Below are 16,497 nucleotides of genomic sequence, written 5' to 3'. Positions count from 1 at the left end.
GGGTGCCCAGAGCAGCTGTGGTGGCCCCTGGATCCCTGGCAGTGTCCAAGGCCCGGTTGGACGGGGCTTGGAGCAGCCTGGGATAGTGGAAGGTGTCCCTGCTGCCATGGCAGGGGTGAAACTGGATGGGCTTTAAGGCCCCTTCCAAGCCCATCCATTCCATCATGCCACAGATTGATGGCTCTGAGACAGAGTCATTTGGTGACAGCATGGCCTGAACTGCGCTTTGCTGCGAGCTCTGATGCCAAGCACCATCCCGGTGACAAGAGCATTGCTAGAGTGTCATCAGAAGGACTACTGTGACACTGGCAGCAGCACTGTGACACAGGAGCGGCCACAGCTGCAGCTCAGGTCTGCGTCCCAGTCGACTGCAGCCAGTCCTGCCTCGCCATGGACCTGGTGATGCGTCTGGTGCGCGCTCTGCTCCTGCTGGCCCTGCTGCTGGCAGTGGCCCCCTCGTCAGCAGTGGGCAAGGAGCTCTGCCCAGAGCCCTGCCACTGCCCAGGCCGTGGGCGGCTGAACTGCGGCCACGCCGGCCTGGCCACCGTGCCCCCGGTCAGCCGCCGCCGAGCCCTGACCTTCCTGTGAGTGCCGCGGCCCCTCAGAGCCCTGCGGCTGCCCCTCCTCGGCTCCCTGGCTCTGCAAACCACACCTGGGACACCTGGGGCACTCCCTGGCTGGAGACAGGGGGGGTTTGGGGGCCTGAGCTCAGCGTGAGCCAGGTGAAGCCAGGCTGGGCACGCTGTGCCTTCTCCAGGCAAAGCCCAATTCCAGCTCAGCAGCCAAAAGGCAGTGAAATGGGCTTTCCTGAGGGGGGACCGGGTCTTTTGTTTCTTTGCAGAGATTTCACTGGCAACTCCATTGCTGATGTTGGAAAACGAACCTGGCAGGACTACCCATGGACTGAGACCTTGTAAGTGCCATGCAGCATTTCAAATGTCAGGAGTGTGGGGAGTTTGCATCCTTTGGTCTGGGGTTGGAGCAGCAGCCCCCACACCACCAGCTTCCATTGGAATTCCAAGCTTGGCTGCTCTGCCAGGAGGGGTGTGAATCACCAGAGCTTCCCACCATGGCAAGAATTGCCTTGAGTCTCTTGCAGCCTTGGCACCATCCCCGTGTCTGTCTGCCCAGGGATCAAGCTGTGGTCAGCTTCAGCCGGCCAGGAGCAAGGGCCTGCTCTGGCCAGGAGTGGGGACGATCCCTGCAGCGGTGCCCCAAAGAGATGCTTCAGTCAAGCTGCTGCAGGAGATTTTCCCTTGAGAATGCCATTTGCAGCTGGGCTGTGGGCGCTGTCACAATGTCCCTCTGTCCCCTTGCAGGGTGCTCAGGGACAATGAGCTGCGGGCTGTGAAGAGGCATTCCCTGGAGGGGCTGTTCCTGCTGAAGCACCTGTAAGCACCATGCCCTGCCCACGGCGGGGGGGGCTCCTGCCTGCCCCTGCCTGGGGCCCTGCTGCTCAGCCCAGGCACGGGCACATGGCCTTTGTCCCTCCTGGAATCCAGGCTGCAGAGGCAGGTAAAAGCAACAGGGCAAATGGAAGTGACATTTGTTGTTCTACCTGGAACAGGGATTTGTCCTCCAATGAGATTCTGTCCATTGAGGAACGGGCATTTGAGCCACAGCCTTTCCTGAAGTCTCTGTGAGTGATCAAGTTTCTCTCTGGGGGTTTCAGCTCAGTCTTTGCATGGGCACCGAGCCTGTGTAGGCAAATGCTGCTGCTGTTTTCCCCACAGTCCCTAAATCTGCCCTGCCCAGAGCCCAGCTGAGCTGCACAGGTCAATGCCGATGGCTGGCGGCCACGCCAGAGGACAGAGCCCAGCGGGGTTGTCCACACACAGCCATCAGAGCAGCCAGTTCTTGCAGCCTTGGCTGCATCCTGGAACAGAAATAGAGTCAGCACGTGTGCCCTTCACTTGCCGTCCTGGGCAGGCTACAAACGCTGAGAAAGCAGCAGTTTCCTCCCTCTTCTACCTTGGATTGGCACCTTTCCTGCAAAGGGCTCCTTCTTTGCCCCCTCTCTCTGTACGGCAGGCCTGATTGCCTTGTGTGACCTCCTCTTTCCCCAGAAATCTCTCCTGGAATGGCCTCACACAGATCCGCAGTGACACTTTCCAGGCCTGGCATGGGATGCAGTTCCTCCAGGAGCTGTAAGTGGCACCGGGGCTAAAGGCACGGCAGGGCGAGTCTCTGCAGGGTCTCTGCAGAATCAGTGGGCAAGAGCAGATTTGCCCTTGGCAAAGTCCTGATTCCAACTGTGGAAGTCAGCCAGGGAGCACCAGGAGTGTGCAGCTGCAAAGGCCCTTTCCCCTGCCCTGCTCCTCTCCTGCATGGCTTCCTTGAGTGCAGCCAGACCTTGCCCACGTGCCTGGCACAGCCAGCTCACATCCTTGCCATCAGCCCTGACAGAGCTCTGTTGTTTGTCAGGATCCTCAGCCACAACCCGCTGGCTGTCATTGATGATGCTGCCTTCTTCAAGCTGCCCTCAGTGAGCTCTCTGTAAGTATTGGCTCATTTGGAGCAGATGCACAGAGAGCTGTGTCTCTCTGGAGTGCCCTGTTCTCAGGAAAGCAGCACAAATGGTGCAGGAGCAAATCTCCCTCTTGGCCAGCCTGAGTCTGCTGGAGACACAACTTGCCTGACTCAACTTGGAGCAGGCAGAAGTGGATGCCTCTGCCAACAGCACCACCATGATCAGGGCCCTGGGCTTGCTCTGAGAGCAGAGTTGTGTCCATGTCACCAGAGAGTTTCATGAGCTCTTTCCAATGTTTGCAGAGACCTGAGTGCCACCCAAGTGAACTCGCAGACGCTGCTGCAGCTGCTGCAGACCACAGTGAGCTTGGAAACCCTGTGAGTGTGTGCGACTGGGCCCCAGCCACCCGCAGGCCCAGAGGGCTGGGACAGGGGCTCTGCTTGGGAAACAAATCCGTGTGCCACAAAACCAGAACAAGCCCAGTAAGCTCAAGAGCTGCTGTTTCCTCCTGGGCAAGTGCCAAAGCTCACCAGCTCAGAGGAAGAATCTCACCTTGGGGGTGACATGCTGCAGGCTTCTCCAAGGGGAGTTTGAACTCCAGGCGGGTGCATTTCTGTGTCACGTGGTATTCGGGGAGCAGTTCTACTTTCCAGGATAAAATCCCCATTTTAATATTTTGCCTTGGGAGTCGGGGCCCTTTCCCAGAGCTGTGACACACAGTGAGGCACAAGCCCCAGGCGTGGTATGGGTGTGTTTCCTGAGTTGGGCTCTGAGGTATGCGCTGGGTGGCCAGGTGTTCCTCCAAGAATCCCCTCTTGTCTGCAGCCAAGTGCCCAAGGAGGCGGCCTGCTGCCTGTGCCAGGAGCGTCCCCGGCCCGAGAGCCCCTGCAGGACCATCCAGTTCCTGTGCCAGAAGCTGTGCAGCACCAGCGCCCCGCAGTGCGGTGGGTGTCCGGAGGGGCTGGGGGAGCTCAAATCTGCCCCTTCTCCTGAGCCTGGGCAGATGCTGCAGCACTGCCCTGTGCTGGGCCGTGCTGATCTGCCCTTGCAGTACAGGCCTTGGACACAACACCTTGGGATGGAAAGTTCCTGGTGATTGTACATATCTTGTGTGTCACATACTGTCTGGAGAAGGAACAGCTCACTGGGCCCACCAAACTTACCCATTTTCTGCCCTCACCATGGTTCTAGGCAAGGAAAGCAAGAATGTCCCGTGCCCCTCCCTGGTGCTGGAAGGCAAGGTCTGCCCATAAAGGCCCCAAATTGCCCTAACAGCCTGGTTTCTCTGCCACCCCAGTGCCCACTGCAGGGCAAAGGGCAGGGCCCCTGATGTGCTCTGCGGGGTGAACACCAAGCACCGTCATGCCCTGGTTGGCCTGTGCAGGGGCAGCAAAGCCCCGTCCTGCGCTAGCTGGGCACAGGGCACAGCACATGCTGTGCACAGCAGGGCCAGGCTGCCCTTCTGCAAACAGAGACAGCCAGGTTTGCAAGGGCCGCAGGGAGCTCACTTCTCTCACTGCCTCAGCCCCAGGTTTCCCACAGCACAGTCCCAGAGCTCTGAAGCCCTTAAGGAAGTTTTTCATTCTCTAACAGCTTCAGCTGCTTCTCTTGGCAATGGCCCTGGAGCAAAGGAGTCCCTGGGCATTCCTCCCATGCCAGTGTGTGCCCCCCTTGCAGTGCTGATCTTTCCTCTGGGGTCTCTGCCTCTTCACTGGCTCCAGCAGAGCAAGCCAAGCCTGCTCATCTGGAGCTGTGGGAACCTCTCTGACAGCAATTCCATTCCCCTGGGATTTTTCTGTCCCTTCCAAAGACAGCCCCAGGAGACACCAAGAAAGAACCAGCTCTCTGCTCTGCCCCAAGGTGATAATGGCATGGATTGAATGGCTCTGCTCCTCACCACAACACATCCTCCATTCCTCTCTTGTGCTCCCTGGCCTTGAGATGAGCTGCTGCTGCTTGGGGTAACCTCTGAGCCTGTGTTTGTGCCCAGCTGCTGATCTGCGCTCTTGCTGTTCTCCAGATCACACAACTCTTCTACAGAGTCGGGGAGAAATAATGGACATGGAACAAGGCAGAGAGTTGAACACCATCCCAGTGTTGAGCCTCAAGCCCAAGGAGCCTTCAGTGGGAGATGGTGAAAGTGTAACGCTTGTTGTTGCCCTGACCCTGAGCACTGAGGGTGATGTCAGCAGCCCGGACAGTTCCAGAACAAACTCACATCCCCCTCAGCATCTCTTGGGGCATGAAGGCAAAACAAGCACTCATGTCCTGAGGGCCAAGGTCAACAAGAAGCTGCACAAGGCTGGAAGCATCAAGACTGCCAAAAGCAATGTGGTGAAAAAGTCACCCTCAAGCTGGCAGCAGGACAAAATGGAGCCACGTTTATACCAGCAAGGCTCAAAGCATTCAGCGGTAGCTGGTGGATTAAAACGTGGTGTCCATACCTCCATGTCTGCAAATCACAGAGATGAGGAGGAAGATCCAGCTGCCAGCAAGTACCACATCAAGACACGCAAATGGCACAAGAAGGAGGACAGCCAGTATGGAGTTGGATATAATAATCTTTTCTACCAGGTTTCACAACCTGTGAAAGTGGAGCGAAGGTCCAGATCTGACCATGATCTAAACAAGAATCTGGATTTTCTCTCTGACCTGTTGATTGGGAGCCGCCCCGCTGCAAAGAGGAGAGGAAGAGCCACAGCTGAAGAGAAGCATTTCCCTATAGGCAGGCACCTCCTGATGATGCCACACACCACACGGGAGGAAGACTCCATGTTCCTCAACAAACCTGTGAGCCCCCAAAATCCAGACCTTGCTCCAGTTCCAAAAAGATGGGAAACCAACGTTGATCATCACCGGCCAATGCAGGAAGCACACAAAGGCCTGCGAGCATTCATGGCCCACGTGGAGCGAGCCCTGAACAGGGACTGCAGCCTGCCCCAGCTCAAGCACGCCTGTGCCAGGATGGTCATGAAGACCAGGCTGCTTCTAAAGCTGCTCACTGAGAGAAAAGAGAACCAGGGAGCCTATGATCCCATGGCCCAGTGTCGTCGGCAAGAGAGGATGATCATTCATATGGCCTTGGGGAATGGCAAGGGACTCACACGGAAGGTAGGAGAGCTGCAGGCACTGCTGCACGTGTCCTTCTGGGCAAAGGAGAATGGAAGGATCAATCCTCTTACCCCTGTGATCTTCCTTTCCTCACAGCGCAAACTGGAAGTTGTGGTGTACGTGGTCACGTTTGTGGTTTTGCTGATTTTCTTCATCTTAGTTTTCCTGATCCTGAACTGCATCTTCCACGTAAGAGAATTTCTTGTTTGACACAGAGCTGTCTGTCGTAGCTGGAGTGCCCAGGTGACAAGCCCCATGTGCCACTGCAGATGGGCCTGCATGTGCTGGCTACCACAGGAGATGTTGTTCCAAGCCTGCAGCTTGTGCCAGCATCCACAGCAGCCAGCTCAGCAGGGTCCAGCCTGCCTGAGGGAAGATTGTCCTGCCTCCTGTCCCGGCTCTCCCCAGCTTTGCTTTGCTCTCCTGCCTTCAGCCACCCAGCAATGAGAGCTTTTGCCCTCTCCTGTTTGGCAGAATATTACAGGAAAACTGATGTTGCAAATCTCCCATTTTCCTTCCCCAGAAGCGCTCTCGACGTTGTGAACTTGACTCCCAACCCCGCGACACCGGGAATTTGTGTCTCAGAAGGTAACTGCTCCCTGCCCCTGCCACTGCTGTGCCACCAAGAGTCTTTCCCGTGCACAGCAGCTCCTCCTGGAGCCCCGAAGCCACGCAGGTGCCGCTGCCCAGGACTCTCCCGGCTGTGTTTCCAACACGTCGCGTTTGGGGCAGCCCCGGGCGAGCGGTTCCTGAGCGGCAGCGCTGGGCACGGCCGGGGGCTCCCAGCCCAACCAGCCCTTGCCACGCCGGCGCTGGGATGGATGTCCTGGGCCCCGGTGTGCTCCCGAGTTTCTGTGAGCACCAGCAATACCTCTGTGTTCCCAGAACAGTCTCCTCTGCTGATGGCTCCGCCCTATTTCTTCCCTGCTCCCTCCCCACAGTGGCTGCTGAAGAACTCACTCCCATCCTCTCCACTTGCCTTTTGCATGCAGGGCTCATTCTCTGCATTGCCAGCCATTGCCATCCCTGCTGGGGCTCCCCATCTTCCTTGGGCTCTGCTGGGACAGCCCCGAGCAGGGAGAGGTGCTGGCACCTGCTGCAGCCCTCCCTGGACAGACCTCCCTGCTCACGGAGTGGGAGCAGGGAGCTCTGGGCATGGGATGGCCTGAAGCCTTTTTGTCCCCATTCACCTCGCTCACTCCATTGCTTTGCAGTGTTGGAAATGCCCCTTCCCAACTCCTCCAGCGGCTGCTGCGCACACAGGGCAGAGCACAGGCAGCCCTGTTGCCCACAGCCTCCATCACCAGCTGCCTTCTCTCTTTAACCCTCTTTTCCCTTCCTGATTTTTTCAGGTTCTGCGTAAAACTGCGACCGTGTGGGAGGAAGCATAACAAGGAGGCACAGCATGTAGAAGAGAAAAGGGCAGATAGCTCCCTTGTGACTTGCCCCTGTTCCCAGTACGGTCAAGATGCTTCCCCAAGCTGTTCTCCGTGCTATTCTCTGTTCAGGAAGTCAGAATTGCCATGGATTCAGAGCCTCAGGGATTCCTATCAATCCCATAGATAAGCGTCCCAGGAAGAGACATAGTGTGAAGAACTAAGGTGGAAGACTCCCAAAAAGTTAATGGGATGCCAGCAATTCTTCACTTCCCATTTTAGCTGAGGCTCTCCTTGGATGCCGTTTCATTGGTTGCTGTTATTTCCATGGATGCTTTTGCCTTAGTTGTTGTTATTTCCATGGATGCTGTTTCATTGGTTGTTGTTGTTTCCTTGGATGCTTTTTCTTTGGCTGTTATTTTCTTGCTGCCCCTGCTGAGGGAAGGCCGGAGGGTGCTGCAGGCAAGCGCAAGCTCTGGACACCCAGAGGAGGCATCTCAGGGTTTTCCTCATCCCTTCTGGCAATGATTCCCCCTGCATTCAGTAGAAATAAAGTTCATTCTTGTTCCTCGTGGAGTTGCTGTTGTATTTGTAAAAGCAGTTTCTGATGACCCTTATGGAATTGGCCAAATTCACTTTGAGATTGTTGTGAGTTGACCCCAGCCAGATGCCAGTCACTCATAAAGCTGCTCACTCACTCCTCTCTGCAGCTGGACAGAGGGGAAAATATTTAAGGAAGGTTTATGAGTTAAGGACCAGGAGAAAATACTCATCAAATACCATCAAGTACAAAACCGGTTCGACTTGATATTAAATGAATTTATTACTAACACAATCAGAGCAGGATAATGAGAAATAAAAGAAGCCCTTAAAAACACCTTTCCCTCACCCCTCCCTCCTTCCCAGCACTATTGCCTAATCCCAGCAGCACAAGGAGACAGGGAATGGGAGTAATTTCCCTACTCTCAGAGAGCAGATCTATCACCCTGCTGCACCACGGGGCTCCTCCCATGAGAGACAGTTCTCCAGGAACTTCTCCAATGTGGTTCCATCCCACGAACAGCAGCTCACTGCAAACTTCTGCAGCATGAGTCTGTCCCACAGGCAACGTTCCTCCCAGAACTGCTGCGGCATGGGTCACTCTCCCACAGGTGCAGTCCTGCAAGGACAGGCTGCTCCAGCCTGGGAGCGGGGCCCCTCTCTCCACAGGCCTCCCACAGGATCACAGCCTCCTGCAGGCATCCAGCTGCTCTGGTGCAGGGCCCCTCCACAGCATGCAGGTGAATCTCTGCTTCCCCATGCATCCCTGCGGGCTGCAGGAGCACTGCAGCCCCACCATGGTCTCCCCACTGCCTGCAGAGGAATCTCGGCTCTGGAGCCTGGAGCATCTCCTCAGCCTCAGTCTGCAATGCCCATGGAGCCTGCAGGTGGTTCTCTTCACATGTGCTCACTCCTGCTTTTCTCTGGTCCTAATTAAAATTGTGTCACAACTTGATTTTGCTTTCTTTGAAATCTGTTACCACAGAGGTGTAATGGCCATTTCTACTTGGGCCAGCCTTGAGAAGGTGCCAGAACCTTCCGGCATGTCCGGCAAAGCCAATGCCAGTGGGCTCCAGGGTGGACATCCACCTTTAGGAGCCATCAGGGATTGGTTCTGGCAGACATTGTGGAAGCTGGAAGCTTCCACCAGCTTCTAACAGAAGGAATCTTCGTGACTCCGTGCCCAGGACTGGAGGCCGCCCTGGCCCAAGCGCTGCCGCAGCCGCCCCGGCCCGAGCTGCTGTCCCGCGCGTTTCCCCTCAGGCCGGGACGGCCGCTGCCGGTGCCGCTGCCCGGAGCCGGAGCTGCCCGTGCGGCGGAGAGCGGCCGCGCTTGCCGGCCGGGCCGGGCCGCCTCTCTGGCCGCTGCTTGCGGGGCCATGCCGGCCTTGCCCGAGCTGCCCGCGGCTCCCTTTGCACGGCGCTCGCTGCCGGGGCCGGCGCGCTCAGGCGGAGCTGCCGCCCCTCAGGCTCCCGGCGCTTCCCGCCATTGCCGCTGCAGCTCCCTCAGCCTCTGCCGGCCGCCATGCCGACACTGCCCGCCTTTCGGCAAGCTCCCCGCGCCCTCCCAGCGCCAGGCGGCCTTTGGCCCCGCCTGCCTGCCGCCTGCCCACCAAAGGCGCTCTCACCGCTCCGCACAAGTGGAGAGGAGAAAAAGGACAGCCAAAGGCTCATGAGTTTACAGAAAGGGAGGGAGGGAGAGATCCCTCCCCGGTCATGGTCACGGACACAAGGGATGGAACTTGGGTATATTCATTACATTTATTACTAATAAAATCAGAGCAGGAGAATGAGAAGCAAAATAAATTTCAACAGTGAAATAAACAGGGCAAGGAGACTTCTTCTCCTTTTAATGCCTTTATTATAAGTGATCAGCTCAGGATTGGGCAGTTCGGCGGGCCTGCAGCTCCCCATCGTCTCTCGCAGGGCGACTCAGAGGAGGAGGATATGCACAGCTTTGTCCACCAGGGGTGGAGCTGGGGGATCCGGTCCTCGTGGGACCCTTTAGGGCGTGTTGATCCCATCCGATGTTGAATTGGTCTCGGTCTTGCTTCCTCCCAGACCTGGCCCGGGGGCTCTCGAAGACAGGGTGAGGAACAGTGAAGGTTTTCAGCATCTCTGCAGGCCCAGCAATCCGCTCCTCTCATCCAGACATCACTCCAATCTTTCAACTCTTAGGTGCTCGTTGTTTTTGGGGTTTTCTCCGTGCATTTGGAATAGGGTCCCACACAGCATGCTGGTCCTTGGAGTATTTTCCATATCCCTCCCCTCCAAAGTCTCTTTACCTCACTGTTCGGGAGGTACCCACCCTTCTCTGTCTCAGAGAAGGGCCATTAACTCGCCCCAGCCAGGGCTTTTATTGATACAAAAACAACTATTAACAACAACGACCCGTAATTCCCATAACACAAGCAGCACCCCAGCAGTAGCGGTAACCTTTTTTCGCACAGAAAAAAAGCAACAGAATTTTTATTCATAACAAACAGCAACTGTAGCCCCAAAGCCATGCCAAAATGTGTCCACACCAACCCAATACAGATGGGAATGGCTTCACAGTGACACAGAGCAGGCTTAGATCCCGTGCTCAGGAGAAATCCTTCCCTGGGAGGGTGGGCAGGCCCTGGCACAGGGTGCCCAGAGCAGCTGTGGTGGCCCCTGGATCCCTGGCAGTGTCCAAGGCCCGGTTGGACGGGGCTTGGAGCAGCCTGGGATAGTGGAAGGTGTCCCTGCTGCCATGGCAGGGGTGAAACTGGATGGGCTTTAAGGCCCCTTCCAAGCCCATCCATTCCATCATGCCACAGATTGATGGCTCTGAGACAGAGTCATTTGGTGACAGCATGGCCTGAACTGCGCTTTGCTGCGAGCTCTGATGCCAAGCACCATCCCGGTGACAAGAGCATTGCTAGAGTGTCATCAGAAGGACTACTGTGACACTGGCAGCAGCACTGTGACACAGGAGCGGCCACAGCTGCAGCTCAGGTCTGCGTCCCAGTCGACTGCAGCCAGTCCTGCCTCGCCATGGACCTGGTGATGCGTCTGGTGCGCGCTCTGCTCCTGCTGGCCCTGCTGCTGGCAGTGGCCCCCTCGTCAGCAGTGGGCAAGGAGCTCTGCCCAGAGCCCTGCCACTGCCCAGGCCGTGGGCGGCTGAACTGCGGCCACGCCGGCCTGGCCACCGTGCCCCCGGTCAGCCGCCGCCGAGCCCTGACCTTCCTGTGAGTGCCGCGGCCCCTCAGAGCCCTGCGGCTGCCCCTCCTCGGCTCCCTGGCTCTGCAAACCACACCTGGGACACCTGGGGCACTCCCTGGCTGGAGACAGGGGGGGTTTGGGGGCCTGAGCTCAGCGTGAGCCAGGTGAAGCCAGGCTGGGCACGCTGTGCCTTCTCCAGGCAAAGCCCAATTCCAGCTCAGCAGCCAAAAGGCAGTGAAATGGGCTTTCCTGAGGGGGGACCGGGTCTTTTGTTTCTTTGCAGAGATTTCACTGGCAACTCCATTGCTGATGTTGGAAAACGAACCTGGCAGGACTACCCATGGACTGAGACCTTGTAAGTGCCATGCAGCATTTCAAATGTCAGGAGTGTGGGGAGTTTGCATCCTTTGGTCTGGGGTTGGAGCAGCAGCCCCCACACCACCAGCTTCCATTGGAATTCCAAGCTTGGCTGCTCTGCCAGGAGGGGTGTGAATCACCACAGCTTCCCACCATGGCAAGAATTGCCTTGAGTCTCTTGCAGCCAGGGCACCATCCCCGTGTCTGTCTTGCCAGGGATCAAGCTGTGGTCAGCTTCAGCCGGCCAGGAGCAAGGGCCTGCTCTGGCCAGGAGTGGGGACGATCCCTGCAGCGGTGCCCCAAAGAGATGCTTCAGTCAAGCTGCTGCAGGAGATTTTCCCTTGAGAATGCCATTTGCAGCTGGGCTGTGGGCGCTGTCACAATGTCCCTCTGTCCCCTTGCAGGGTGCTCAGGGACAATGAGCTGCGGGCTGTGAAGAGGCATTCCCTGGAGGGGCTGTTCCTGCTGAAGCACCTGTAAGCACCATGCCCTGCCCACGGCGGGGGGGGCTCCTGCCTGCCCCTGCCTGGGGCCCTGCTGCTCAGCCCAGGCACGGGCACATGGCCTTTGTCCCTCCTGGAATCCAGGCTGCAGAGGCAGGTAAAAGCAACAGGGCAAATGGAAGTGACATTTGTTGTTCTACCTGGAACAGGGATTTGTCCTCCAATGAGATTCTGTCCATTGAGGAACGGGCATTTGAGCCACTGCCTTTCCTGAAGTCTCTGTGAGTGATCAAGTTTCTCTCTGGGGGTTTCAGCTCAGTCTTTGCATGGGCACCGAGCCTGTGTAGGCAAATGCTGCTGCTGTTTTCCCCACAGTCCCTAAATCTGCCCTGCCCAGAGCCCAGCTGAGCTGCACAGGTCAATGCCGATGGCTGGCGGCCACGCCAGAGGACAGAGCCCAGCGGGGTTGTCCACACACAGCCATCAGAGCAGCCAGTTCTTGCAGCCTTGGCTGCATCCTGGAACAGAAATAGAGTCAGCACGTGTGCCCTTCACTTGCCGTCCTGGGCAGGCTACAAACGCTGAGAAAGCAGCAGTTTCCTCCCTCTTCTACCTTGGATTGGCACCTTTCCTGCAAAGGGCTCCTTCTTTGCCCCCTCTCTCTGTACGGCAGGCCTGATTGCCTTGTGTGACCTCCTCTTTCCCCAGAAATCTCTCCTGGAATGGCCTCACACAGATCCGCAGTGACACTTTCCAGGCCTGGCATGGGATGCAGTTCCTCCAGGAGCTGTAAGTGGCACCGGGGCTAAAGGCACGGCAGGGCGAGTCTCTGCAGGGTCTCTGCAGAATCAGTGGGCAAGAGCAGATTTGCCCTTGGCAAAGTCCTGATTCCAACTGTGGAAGTCAGCCAGGGAGCACCAGGAGTGTGCAGCTGCAAAGGCCCTTTCCCCTGCCCTGCTCCTCTCCTGCGTGGCTTCCTTGAGTGCAGCCAGACCTTGCCCACGTGCCTGGCACAGCCAGCTCACATCCTTGCCATCAGCCCTGACAGAGCTCTGTTGTTTCTCAGGATCCTCAGCCACAACCCGCTGGCTGTCATTGATGATGCTGCCTTCTTCAAGCTGCCCTCAGTGAGCTCTCTGTAAGTATTGGCTCATTTGGAGCAGATGCACAGAGAGCTGTGTCTCTCTGGAGTGCCCTGTTCTCAGGAAAGCAGCACAAATGGTGCAGGAGCAAATCTCCCTCTTGGCCAGCCTGAGTCTGCTGGAGACACAACTTGCCTGACTCAACTTGGAGCAGGCAGAAGTGGATGCCTCTGCCAACAGCACCACCATGATCAGGGCCCTGGGCTTGCTCTGAGAGCAGAGTTGTGTCCATGTCACCAGAGAGTTTCATGAGCTCTTTCCAATGTTTGCAGAGACCTGAGTGCCACCCAAGTGAACTCGCAGACGCTGCTGCAGCTGCTGCAGACCACAGTGAGCTTGGAAACCCTGTGAGTGTGTGCGACTGGGCCCCAGCCACCCGCAGGCCCAGAGGGCTGGGACAGGGGCTCTGCTTGGGAAACAAATCCGTGTGCCACGAAACCAGAACAAGGCCAGTAAGCTCAAGAGCTGCTGTTTCCTCCTGGGCAAAGTGCCAAAGCTCACCAGCTCAGAGGAAGAATCTCACCTTGGGGGTGACATGCTGCAGGCTTCTCCAAGGGGAGTTTGAACTCCAGGCGGGTGCATTTCTGTGTCACGTGGTATTCGGGGAGCAGTTCTACTTTCCAGGATAAAATCCCCATTTTAATATTTTGCCTTGGGAGTCGGGGCCCTTTCCCAGAGCTGTGACACACAGTGAGGCACAAGCCCCAGGCGTGGTATGGGTGTGTTTCCTGAGTTGGGCTCTGAGGTATGCGCTGGGTGGCGGGACGTTCCTCCAAGAATCCCCTCTTGTCTGCAGCCAAGTGCCCAAGGAGGCGGCCTGCTGCCTGTGCCAGGAGCGTCCCCGGCCCGAGAGCCCCTGCAGGACCATCCAGTTCCTGTGCCAGAAGCTGTGCAGCACCAGCGCCCCGCAGTGCGGTGGGTGTCCGGAGGGGCTGGGGGAGCTCAAATCTGCCCCTTCTCCTGAGCCTGGGCAGATGCTGCAGCACTGCCCTGTGCTGGGCCGTGCTGATCTGCCCTTGCAGTACAGGCCTTGGACACAACACCTTGGGATGGAAAGTTCCTGGTGATTGTACATATCTTGTGTGTCACATACTGTCTGGAGAAGGAACAGCTCACTGGGCCCACCAAACTTACCCATTTTCTGCCCTCACCATGGTTCTAGGCAAGGAAAGCAAGAATGTCCCGTGCCCCTCCCTGGTGCTGGAAGGCAAGGTCTGCCCATAAAGGCCCCAAATTGCCCTAACAGCCTGGTTTCTCTGCCACCCCAGTGCCCACTGCAGGGCAAAGGGCAGGGCCCCTGATGTGCTCTGCGGGGTGAACACCAAGCACCGTCATGCCCTGGTTGGCCTGTGCAGGGGCAGCAAAGCCCCGTCCTGCGCTAGCTGGGCACAGGGCACAGCACATGCTGTGCACAGCAGGGCCAGGCTGCCCTTCTGCAAACAGAGACAGCCAGGTTTGCAAGGGCCGCAGGGAGCTCGCTTCTCTCACTGCCTCAGCCCCAGGTTTCCCACAGCACAGTCCCAGAGCTCTGAAGCCCTTAAGGAAGTTTTTCATTCTCTAACAGCTTCAGCTGCTTCTCTTGGCAATGGCCCTGGAGCAAAGGAGTCCCTGGGCATTCCTCCCATGCCAGTGTGTGCCCCCCTTGCAGTGCTGATCTTTCCTCTGGGGTCTCTGCCTCTTCACTGGCTCCAGCAGAGCAAGCCAAGCCTGCTCATCTGGAGCTGTGGGAACCTCTCTGACAGCAATTCCATTCCCCTGGGATTTTTCTGTCCCTTCCAAAGACAGCCCCAGGAGACACCAAGAAAGAACCAGCTCTCTGCTCTGCCCCAAGGTGATAATGGCATGGATTGAATGGCTCTGCTCCTCACCACAACACATCCTCCATTCCTCTCTTGTGCTCCCTGGCCTTGAGATGAGCTGCTGCTGCTTGGGGTAACCTCTGAGCCTGTGTTTGTGCCCAGCTGCTGATCTGCGCTCTTGCTGTTCTCCAGATCACACAACTCTTCTACAGAGTCGGGGAGAAATAATGGACATGGAACAAGGCAGAGAGTTGAACACCATCCCAGTGTTGAGCCTCAAGCCCAAGGAGCCTTCAGTGGGAGATGGTGAAAGTGTAACGCTTGTTGTTGCCCTGACCCTGAGCACTGAGGGTGATGTCAGCAGCCCGGACAGTTCCAGAACAAACTCACATCCCCCTCAGCATCTCTTGGGGCATGAAGGCAAAACAAGCACTCATGTCCTGAGGGCCAAGGTCAACAAGAAGCTGCACAAGGCTGGAAGCATCAAGACTGCCAAAAGCAATGTGGTGAAAAAGTCACCCTCAAGCTGGCAGCAGGACAAAATGGAGCCACGTTTATACCAGCAAGGCTCAAAGCATTCAGCGGTAGCTGGTGGATTAAAACGTGGTGTCCATACCTCCATGTCTGCAAATCACAGAGATGAGGAGGAAGATCCAGCTGCCAGCAAGTACCACATCAAGACACGCAAATGGCACAAGAAGGAGGACAGCCAGTATGGAGTTGGATATAATAATCTTTTCTACCAGGTTTCACAACCTGTGAAAGTGGAGCGAAGGTCCAGATCTGACCACGATCTAAACAAGAATCTGGATTTTCTCTCTGACCTGTTGATTGGGAGCCGCCCCGCTGCAAAGAGGAGAGGAAGAGCCACAGCTGAAGAGAAGCATTTCCCTATAGGCAGGCACCTCCTGATGATGCCACACACCACACGGGAGGAAGACTCCATGTTCCTCAACAAACCTGTGAGCCCCCAAAATCCAGACCTTGCTCCAGTTCCAAAAAGATGGGAAACCAACGTTGATCATCACCGGCCAATGCAGGAAGCACACAAAGGCCTGCGAGCATTCATGGCCCACGTGGAGCGAGCCCTGAACAGGGACTGCAGCCTGCCCCAGCTCAAGCACGCCTGTGCCAGGATGGTCATGAAGACCAGGCTGCTTCTAAAGCTGCTCACTGAGAGAAAAGAGAACCAGGGAGCCTATGATCCCATGGCCCAGTGTCGTCGGCAAGAGAGGATGATCATTCATATGGCCTTGGGGAATGGCAAGGGACTCACACGGAAGGTAGGAGAGCTGCAGGCACTGCTGCACGTGTCCTTCTGGGCAAAGGAGAATGGAAGGATCAATCCTCTTACCCCTGTGATCTTCCTTTCCTCACAGCGCAAACTGGAAGTTGTGGTGTACGTGGTCACGTTTGTGGTTTTGCTGCTTTTCTTCATCTTAGTTTTCCTGATCCTGAACTGCATCTTCCACGTAAGAGAATTTCTTGTTTGACACAGAGCTGTCTGTCGTAGCTGGAGTGCCCAGGTGACAAGCCCCATGTGCCACTGCAGATGGGCCTGCATGTGCTGGCTACCACAGGAGATGTTGTTCCAAGCCTGCAGCTTGTGCCAGCATCCACAGCAGCCAGCTCAGCAGGGTCCAGCCTGCCTGAGGGAAGATTGTCCTGCCTCCTGTCCCGGCTCTCCCCAGCTTTGCTTTGCTCTCCTGCCTTCAGCCACCCAGCAATGAGAGCTTTTGCCCTCTCCTGTTTGGCAGAATATTACAGGAAAACTGATGTTGCAAATCTCCCATTTTCCTTCCCCAGAAGCGCTCTCGACGTTGTGAACTTGACTCCCAACCCCGCGACACCGGGAATTTGTGTCTCAGAAGGTAACTGCTCCCTGCCCCTGCCACTGCTGTGCCACCAAGAGTCTTTCCCGTGCACAGCAGCTCCTCCTGGAGCCCCGCAGCCGCGCAGGTGCCGCTGCCCAGGACTCTCCCGGCTGTGTTTCCAACACGTTGCGTTTGGGGCAGCCCCGGGCGAGCGGTTCCTGAGCGGCAGCGCTGGGCACGGCCGGGGGCTCCCAGCCCAA

The sequence above is a fragment of the Zonotrichia albicollis genome, chromosome 23 (assembly GCF_047830755.1).
Source record: "Zonotrichia albicollis isolate bZonAlb1 chromosome 23, bZonAlb1.hap1, whole genome shotgun sequence".
In the NCBI taxonomy this organism is placed as follows: Eukaryota; Metazoa; Chordata; class Aves; order Passeriformes; family Passerellidae; genus Zonotrichia; species Zonotrichia albicollis.
Note: the sequence above shows the minus strand (reverse complement) of the source record.